Source organism: Procambarus clarkii, chromosome 47 (assembly GCF_040958095.1).
Source record: "Procambarus clarkii isolate CNS0578487 chromosome 47, FALCON_Pclarkii_2.0, whole genome shotgun sequence".
Classification (NCBI taxonomy): Eukaryota; Metazoa; Arthropoda; class Malacostraca; order Decapoda; family Cambaridae; genus Procambarus; species Procambarus clarkii.
The window spans coordinates 16,600,784-16,611,197 of NC_091196.1; positions in this window are offsets into that span (position 1 = coordinate 16,600,784).

Here is a 10,414-nt window from a genome sequence, read left to right on the forward strand (position 1 = left end):
AGAAAAACTAGATAAGTAAAATTAATTGTCACCGGACACCAAGGTATTGTCCGAGCGTCGGACAATACCCTGGCACCTGACTGTCAGAACCAGTCCCCACATGAGACACATGAGACACATGAGACACATGAGAACCATGAGACGCATGAGACACATGAGACACACGAGACACATGAGACGCATGAGACACATGAGACACATGAGACACATGAGAACCATGAGACGCATGAGACACATGAGACACATGAGACGCATGAGACGCATGAGACACATGAGACACATGAGACACATGAGACACATGAGACACATGAGACGCGTGAGACGCGTGAGACGCATGAGACACATGAGACACATGAGACACATGCGACACATGAGACACATGAGACACATGAGACGCATGAGACGCATGAGACACATGAGACACATGAGACACATGAGACACATGAGACGCATGAGACACATGAGACACATGAGACACATGAGACGCATGAGACGCATGAGACGCATGAGACACATGAGACACATGAGACACATGAGACGCATGAGACGCATGAGACACATGAGACACATGAGACGCATGAGACACATGAGACACATGAGACACATGAGACGCATGAGACGCATGAGACACATGAGACACATGAGACACATGAGACGCATGAGACGCATGAGACGCATGAGACACATGAGACACATGAAACACATGAGACACATGAGACACATGAGACACATGAGACACATGAGACATTCAACCACATAATGTCATCTTGGCTTCGCTCAGAATTCAATATTAACCCCCCCCCTCAACCTGTTGACGGCGCTCGCCTGGACCTCTCTCTAAAACTATTCACTCGTCGATGTTTCACATTTCCAGTCAATCCTTGACCGAGTCCGCCTTGACAGGGAGTGGCTACCGTCAAGGCCCCTGGCTGACGTAAAGGTTTTGTAGCGACTAAATGTGGACACTGACCTTCGTCTTGATAACTTAAGTGTGAGTTTAATTTAGTTTCTGTTTGGTGGACTGTTCATGGTTCCCATGGGAGGGTTTGGAGGTCACAGTCGCGTGTTTGGAGGTCACAGTCGTGTGTTTGGAGGTCAAAGTCGCGTGTTTGGAGGTCACAGTCATGTGTTTGGAGGTCACAGTCGTGTTTGGAGGTCACAGTCGGGTGTTTGGAGGTCACAGTCGCGTGTTTGGAGGTCACAGTCGTGTGTTTGAAGGTCACAGTTGTGACGATAATCTCCTTCAAGAGATTGAGCCTGCTCTTCCCTCCATAATTACGTCTTCACAATTATATAAAAAGACTATGGAAGAAATGTCCAACAACGACAACAACACCAGCAAGGCTTGCCAGGGTGAGCAGAAACGTATGCAGCCAGCCACCTGTTCGAACTCCAACCACCAAACTACCCGTTGATCGCTACGGCTCCGCTGATTGGTCGCCGGTCTGGCTGCACCTGCCTCGCCCCCCCCAATACTACCTGATGTCTGGGGTCGCCCCAACATCAGTCCTCAGAATGTTCAGTGCTTTCGTAGCCAGCACTCCTCCCAGCTAGACGTTAGCGTGTACTGAGAGAGGTGGTGGCTTTAAGCCAATATTCCAGCACCTCCCACTTACCTTTTGTATTGCACTTCTTGTTATTTTGCCTTAACGTAACTTTTCATTGTGTCATTTAAGTATTCTTATTATTTTGATTGATTGATTTTATTATAAGAATTTGTTTGTGCATTATTTTCATGTTTTGATTTATTTAACGTAATTAAAATTTCATTGTTAAAGTTTTACTTGTGTTTTGTGTGTCTTCTCCTTACCTTACCACAGACGAAGTTCCAGTTTTCTATTTTTTTTTATAACTATGTGACGAGGCCATACCCCTAGCCTTAAACAGCCGAACACCAACGCGTTACCGTCACAAGTTATATGGGGCCCTGTCCTAGGAGCTTCACTCAGGTACTGGTGCCAAGTGGTAATTTATGGTAAGCGTATTTAACTTTGTTAACGTAGCTTTACTATTTTTCATTCAATTTCATTTTTTATAAGGTGCGGTGTATTGTGCATTACGAGAGTAACATATAGTGAAGGTGAGACAACTTTGGATTACGTGGTGACTGTAGGCCGCAGTCATACTCTTAATTGGTCATCTCTCCCTCCTTGTTATTACTCGTATTTACCATCTATGTCCCTTGAATATTTCTCATTCTGACAGATCATCATATTGGTACCCTGGTACTGTGGTCTGCCCCGGGTCAAGAGTACCCAATCTTCTGCAATCTGACTGTAGGAGGACAAAGAGGGCCATAGTTCCTCTAGCTCGAACTTTAGTTGCTGAATTGGGACCTCAGCAGCAGTTCTCGTCACCAGTTGACACCTCGCACCCCTACACGTCAGTCAGAGATGATGATACATACAACGGTAGGGAATTAGCTTATTTTTTCAGAGCACAAAAGTTCGCTAATTCTGTAAGTATCATATTAAATTCAGTAGGAAAAACTTGCTTTATGTCCTATAGAGACTTGGCAAGGTATGCCTACATCCTTGGACTACCAATTTTACTTTTGAAGCATTTAACTGTTTCATTTGTTTTCGAAACTTTGTTTCATTTGTTAGTAGGATTTTCTTGCCCTTATTCTCTTACATGAGTACCGGGTACAAGATTTCCTGCGCCCTTGATTTAATTTAATCATTTAATATCTTTCACTTAACGTTAATTGTTAAAGATCACACAGGATAGGTGCCAGTTGCCACGTTGTCCTGTTTCTGACATTTCATTATTGAACATTCGTGTACCTTTATTTGCTAATTTCACCATGTTTCGTCTCCAAACTTTCCGTGCAAATCCAGCAGGTGAAATAGGGACTTTGAGTCGTGCCAAGAGGACTGAACTACAAACTCTTGCACATGAGTATCAACTAGAAGTTCCCTACCAAGCCAACAAAAATGACCTACACAACCTGTTGCTGGATTACTATTTAGAGCAAGGTAAGATAGACTCTGAAACTCATGAAACTTACTATATTACAGAGAAAACTGACTTGGCAACGATGAAACTTAAACTAGAGCTGGCCAAGATTGAACGTGAGCAGCAAAGAGAAGCAGCTGCCATACGAAGGGAAGAACACGAACGCGAAGCCGCTTTGAGGAGAGACGAACAAGAACGCGAAGCTGCTTTGAGGAGAGAAGAACACGAACGTGAGGTCGCATTACTACGTGAACGAGTACAGCTTGAAACACTCCAGGAGCGGGAACGCTTACAGCTTGAAACCAAACAACGCGAGTTGGAAATACAACGCGAACATGACAAGCAACAAGCAACTCTGGCTCTAGAGTGTCGTCAACGTGAAATCGCCTTGGAAACTTCACACTTCACTCAACGCCAACAAGCTACTGCCAATCTTCCCGTCAGTTTTAATATATCACATGCAAGTAAGTTAATGCCATCCTTTGTAGAAGCAGAAGTTGATGTGTTCTTTACCACCTTTGAAACCCTTGCTAATCAACTCAGTTGGCCTGTCGACCAATGGGCAACACTTCTCAGAGTCCATCTTACAGGTAGAGCTGCAGTCACACTCAGTACTTTGGCGTCTGAGAATGACTACTACACTCTGAAACAAGCAGTGTTAGACGCCTACCTACTTTCCACCGAAAGTTATAGAAGGAAATTCCGTGACCACCTGAAGGCAAGTACCACTACCTTCCTCGAGTTTGCTAACACGAAACGGAGGTATTTCATGAAATGGCTGGAAGCAGCACATGTCTCTACTTTTACAGAACTCGTGAACCTGATGCTTGTTGAAGAATTCTTGAGACGTGTGCCGCCTCCTGTCCGCCTCTACTTAGCAGATAAAGAAGAAACCGACTACCTGAAGTGTGCTAAGTCGGCTGACACTTACAGCCTCATCCACCGGCTGACACCTGAACCATCCTCCAGTAAGAAGTCGTGGTACAGTTACGAGAAGGTGAGCCCCGATCAAGCTGGTTCACAACTGTACTGCAAGTATTGTAGACTCTATGGACATACCATAGACAAGTGTGGTAAGTCTCAATACAAGGGAACCACTGACCAACAACGACCCAAACCAACTCCTCCTAAGTCCGGTAAGCCTGTGATGAATGTTGGTGTTGATGTTAATGATCTTTCTCTTTTCAGTAACCACCTGTATACTGGAACTGTCTCTGCCAACGGTTCAAATCCGGAGGGACGTTTCAAATTGAAGATCTTGAGGGACACAGCGGCTCTACAATCGATCATCTTGAAGTCGGCTGTGCCCAACATAGTCTACACCGGGGAAACAGTCTTCATCACTGACCTCACTGCTACCACTCCATACCCTCTCGCCAGAGTCCACCTGGATTGTCCCTACGTGAACGGGGAAGTCCAAGTCGCCGTCAGGGAAAAGCCTTTTCCCATGCCTGGAGTGCAACTTCTCCTAGGCAACGACTTGGCAGAAGACCTGCAACCGACCAACCTGATCGTCATGGACAAACCCCAGGTGTGTAACTCTGTGCCCAGAAACCCTATTCTTGAGTATGTTCCAGCAGAGGTTCAAGAGAGTGATGAAGTTTCTCCTCCGGTTCTCGTGACCACCCGTGCACAAGCCGCACGTCCACAGCCAGCTGACTCTACTGCTACCGCTGTCCCTCAAGACCCTCAGAAACTACCCCCGCATCTGACCAAGTTGGAGTTCCGTAAGTTGCAGAGGGAAGATCTTACTTTAACACCATTGTTTTTCCAGGCTGAGACTCAACCCGACAGTATTCCTGGGTTCTTCCTAGAGAACGACTTGCTCTACCGCAGATATAGACCCAGTAAACTGAAGGAGGAGGACGATTGGGCCAACATCGAACAACTTGTGATTCCCACCAGCCTGCGGCCCACTATTCTACACCTGGCCCACGGAGCATTCTCCCACTACGGCTTCAACAAGACTTACCATGGGATTCGCCAAGACTACTACTGGCCAGGTATGGTAAATAACGTCAAACAGTACGTAAAACAGTGTCATACATGTCAGATGGCAGGCAAACCGAACGTCTCCATTCCCAGAGCACCACTGATTCCCATACAGGTGCCTGCGGAACCTTTCCACAGACTCATAATAGACTGTGTTGGTCCTTTACCTCGGACCAGTTCAGGTAACGCCTACATCCTAACCATCCTGTGTCCTACCACCAGATTTCCCATAGCAGTTCCAGTGAAGAACATCACGGCTGCTACGGTTATCAAACATCTACTGAAGATCTTCACTCAATACGGATTTCCCAGGGAGATTCAAAGTGACTGTGGCACCAACTTCACCAGTGATCTCTTCAAAAGGACACTGGAGGAGTTCAACATCAAACAGGTATTGTCCAGCCCCTATCATCCTGCTTCACAGGGTTCTCTTGAACGTAGTCATCAGACCATCAAAGCACTCTTGAAAAAGTTTTGTAGTGAAACCTCGAAGGATTGGGATAAGCAGATTGACCTAATAATGTGTATTTTCAGAAGTCTCCCCAATGAGTCCCTAGGAGTATCTCCTTATGAGATGCTCTACGGCCGTAAGTGCCGTACTCCCCTTAAGGCTTTCAAAGACTCTCTCAGAGATGCCACCTTCAGTGAGCATCAGAATGTGCCCCAGTTTCTTCAAAACCTTCAACACATTCTAGAGAGAGTCCACCGCTTTGCCCATGATAATCTATTGAAAGCCCAGGTGAGAATGAAGACTCATTACGACCAGACCAGCAAAGTAAGAAAATTCAAGCCGGGAGACTTCGTCCTTGCCTATTTTCCTATCCCAGGTTCACCTTTACAAAACAGATTTTCAGGACCCTACTGCGTCAAAGAGTGCAGAAGCAACAACACATACGTCATAGAGACTCCAGATAGGCGGCGGAAGACCCAGCTGTGCCACGTCAACCTCCTGAAGCAATATAATGGTACTCCTCCCACTGTCTTGATTAATTGTTCTACCTTCACAGAACCCTACATCCACAGTGAGACCATCCCGGCTTCTTCTCCCGAAAGCACTAACAAGGAGTCGGCGCTTTCTAATTCCAAAATCCTTAATGATCTTCCCAAATGCTTTCAGGATAATACTCGTGCTCCTATGCCCTCTTCTAATTCCACTCTCACCTCGTCAGATAAGCCCTACATCCTCCATGTCGACGCCAATGGTACCGACGATGGTGGTGTCGTGATGCAGCAACGAGGCAAGAAGAATACACCTGTCAGCGACTACTGCTACAAGGAACGATGGAACAATTGGCAAGGAGCTACTCTTCCTCATCCTGAAGCTTCAGCACTTCACTCCACACCTGAAAAGTGCTCGGTCCACCATCAATACGGACCACACCACCCTACACCTCCTGCAGCACGCCCACTTCTCATCTCAACGTCTTCTACTATGGGCTTGCTAACTGCAGAAATTCAACCTGGAGACACGCTATACCAAGAGTCTGACAACATCTTAGCCCATGATCTCTCCAGAGTTTATGAAGTAGAAGCAACTCCATCTAATACTCCACCACATAACGACGTACTTCTTCCAGAACCGCAGGCTTCGGGGGAGAGTTGTGACGATAATCTCCTTCAAGAGATTGAGCCTGCTCTTCCCTCCATAATTACGTCTTCACAATTATATAAAAAGACTATGGAAGAAATGTCCAACAACGACAACAACACCAGCAAGGCTTGCCAGGGTGAGCAGAAACGTATGCAGCCAGCCACCTGTTCGAACTCCAACCACCAAACTACCCGTTGATCGCTACGGCTCCGCTGATTGGTCGCCGGTCTGGCTGCACCTGCCTCGCCCCCCCCAATACTACCTGATGTCTGGGGTCGCCCCAACATCAGTCCTCAGAATGTTCAGTGCTTTCGTAGCCAGCACTCCTCCCAGCTAGACGTTAGCGTGTACTGAGAGAGGTGGTGGCTTTAAGCCAATATTCCAGCACCTCCCACTTACCTTTGTGTTGCACTTCTTGTTATTTTGCCTTAACGTAACTTTTCATTGTGTCATTTAAGTATTCTTATTATTTTGATTGATTGATTTTATTATACATATTTGTTTGTGCATTATTTTCATGTTTTGATTTATTTAACGTAATTAAAATTTCATTGTTAAAGTTTACTTGTGTTTTGTGTGTCTTCTCCTTACCTTACCACAGACGAAGTTCCAGTTTTTCTATTTTTTTTTATAACTATGTGACGAGGCCATACCCCTAGCCTTAAACAGCCGAACACCAACGCGTTACCGTCACACAGTCGTGTGTTTGTAGGTCACAGTCGTGTGTTTGAAGGTCACAGTCGTGTGTTTGGAGGTCACAGTCGTGTGTTTGAAGGTCACAGTCGTGTGTTTGGAGGTCACAGTCGTGTGTTTGAAGGTCACAGTCGGGTGTTTGGAGGTCACAGTCGTGTGTTTGAAGGTCACAGTCGTGTGTTTGAAGGTCACAGTCGTGTGTTTGGAGGTCACAGTCGTGTGTTTGAAGGTCACAGTCGGGTGTTTGGAGGTCACAGTCGTGTGTTTGAAGGTCACAGTCGTGTGTTTGGAGGTCACAGTCGTGTGTTTGAAGGCCACAGTCGTGTGTTTGAAGGTCACAGTCGTGTGTTTGAAGGTCACAGTCGTGTGTTTGAAGGTCACAGTCGTGTGTTTGAAGGTCACAGTCGTGTGTTTGAAGGTCACAGTCGTGTGTTTGAAGGTCACAGTCGTGTGTTTGGAGGTCACAGTCGTGTGTTTGAAGGTCACAGTCGTGTGTTTGGAGGTCACAGTCGTGTGTTTGAAGGTCACAGTCGTGTGTTTGAAGGTCACAGTCGTGTGTTTGAAGGCCACAGTCGTGTGTTTGGAGGTCACAGTCGTGTGTTTGGAGGTCACAGTCGTGTGTTTGGAGGTCACAGTCGTGTGTTTGGAGGTCACAGTCGTGTGTTTGGAGGTCACAGTCCGGTGTGGAGGTCACAGTCGTGTGTTTGGAGGTCACAGTCGTGTGTTTGGAGGTCACAGTCGTGTGTTTGGAGGTCACAGTCGTGTGTTTGAAGGTCACCGTCGTGTGTTTGGAGGTCACAGTCGTGTGTTTGGAGGTCACAGTCGTGTAGGGAGCTTGGAGGTATAACTCATGGTCCCGGCCTATGATACCCCCTACTCTAAGGTCCACCTTCAAAAGTACAGCCCATCCACTTGGGCTGGATGGTAGAGCGACGGGCTCGCTTCATGCAGGTCGGCGTTCAATCCCCCGACCGTCCACAAGTGGTTGGGCACCATTCCTTCCCCCCGTCCCATCCCCAATCCTGACCCCTTCCCAGTGCTACATAGTCGTAATGGCTTGGCGCTTTCTCCTGATAATTTCCCGTACCTTCAATAGCATACATTTTTTTAATTCAAAATTTTCAGGTCTAATCACTCCAAGAAACAAAAAAGTCATACTCTAAGACTTTTTTCACTAAAAAGGCTTTAGCGATCATTTAAAAAAAACTAAATTTAATTTTGGAGCCGAAGGTTCAGAGGGTAAGGATTGCCCAACCGGTTTGGAAAGTTATCACGTTCTGACCTTCAGATTAGATTCCGGCTTTCAGCTGAAGAATTCTGGGTGGAGGAGTGAGTGGAGGGCCTCTAGTGGCCCTCTGGTGGTCCTCTGTTGGTCCCTCTGGTGGTCCCTCTGGTGACCCTCTGGTGGTCCTTTGGTGGTCCTCTGGTGGTCCTCTGGTGGTCGTCTGGTGGTCCCTCTGGTGGTCCTCTGGTGGTCCTCTGGTGGTCCTCTGGTGGTCCCTCTGGTGGTCCCTCTGGTGACCCTCTGGTGGTCCTCTGGTGGTCCTCTGGTGGTCCCTCTGGTGGTCCTCTGGTGGTCCCTCTGGTGGTCCTCTGGTGGTCCTCTGGTGGTCCTCTGGTGGTCCCTCTGGTGGTCCCTCTGGTGGTCCTCTGGTGGTCCTCTGGTGGTCCTCAGGTAGTCCTCAGGTGGCCCTCTGGTGGTCCTCTGGTGGCCCTCTGGTGGTCCCCTGGTGGTCCCTCTGGTGGTCCTCTGGTGGTCCCTCTGGTGGTCCCTCTGGTGGTCCTCTGGTGGCCCTCTGGTGGTCCTCTGGTGGCCCTCTGGTAGTCCTATGGTGGCCCTCTGCTGGTCCTCTGCTGGTCCCCTGGTGGTCCCCTGGTGGTCCTCTGGTGGTCCTCTGGTGGTCCTCCACCTCCTATAGGTGGAGATCACTGGCCTGGGCCGGACCTAAGGTATTATACTCACCCAAATGATTGGATTCTTGACTCTCAGGAGTTGTATTCCACACAACTCTACGGTTAACTCCCGGCTTCCTCCGCGTCACGCTGGTGTATTTGTTGTTGTTGTTGTTGCGTGTCTTTGTTGATTTTTTTGTGTGTATTTGCGTATATATGTATATGTTTAATGACCTAGTTGTGCTCACCTAGTTGTGCGCAACATTTAGGGCACAACACTGCATCTTGTCTCTGAAACACTGTCTCTCCTCTCTGCAACACTGTCTCTTCTCTCTGCAGCATTTCGTCCGTGCAATAATTCCTCTGGTCTCCTCAACACTTCCTCTCAACTTTGCAACACTCCCTTACGTCTCTGCAAGTCTTCATCTCGTCTCTGCAACATTATCTCCAGCCTCTGCAACACTCGAGCTCGTCTCTATAAGGAAGAGGTGTGTAGTCATTGTACTGTGTATATACCGGTTATATAATGTGACGCAACGCCTCACACCTTGCAAGATTGCAGGTCACTGCAGAAGGCTGACCAAGATAAGGAGTGAGAGTTTGGGCGAGTCTTGACCCCGCGGGACAACTGCCACAACCTGTTTCACAAGTGATAGGACGAAGGAAGGAACTATCAAGGGGAAAGCACTAAGACATTACACGACTATATAGCACTGGGAAGGGGTCAGGATTTGGGATGGGACGGAGGGGTGGGGGAAATAAATGGTGCCCAACTACTTGGACGGTCGGGGATCGAACGCCGACCTGCATGAAGCGAGAGACCGTCATAGGACGAAGAGAAACGCCAGGTTTGGAGGTCTTAGCGAGTTTGCAGAAGTAAGGAGTTGACGGGCAAATGTCCCGAACACGTTTGACGAGCTCAAAGTCTGGTGGACAGAGACGAGACAGCTGTCTTAATTTATGGACAGAAGTAGATACAACAAGATATAACGACGGGTTAGAAACGTCAGAACCAGACGTCCAAAACGTCAGAAAATAAATTCTCGATCTTTTGGAAGTAGTTCAAACGATGACGGACAACTACAGTATTGTCATGAACAAATCCACAAGGGCCGTGACGAGGATTCGAACCTGCGTCAGAGAGCTTCCCAGACGCTGCCTTAATCGACTGAGCTACGAAATGGGAAAGAATTTGTTCACTTGATGCATCACGCAATTGTGATTTCTGTGTGTAAACATTATTGTCATTGTCAGGAGGACGGATGTCGGTGGTCTTGAGGGAGGGAA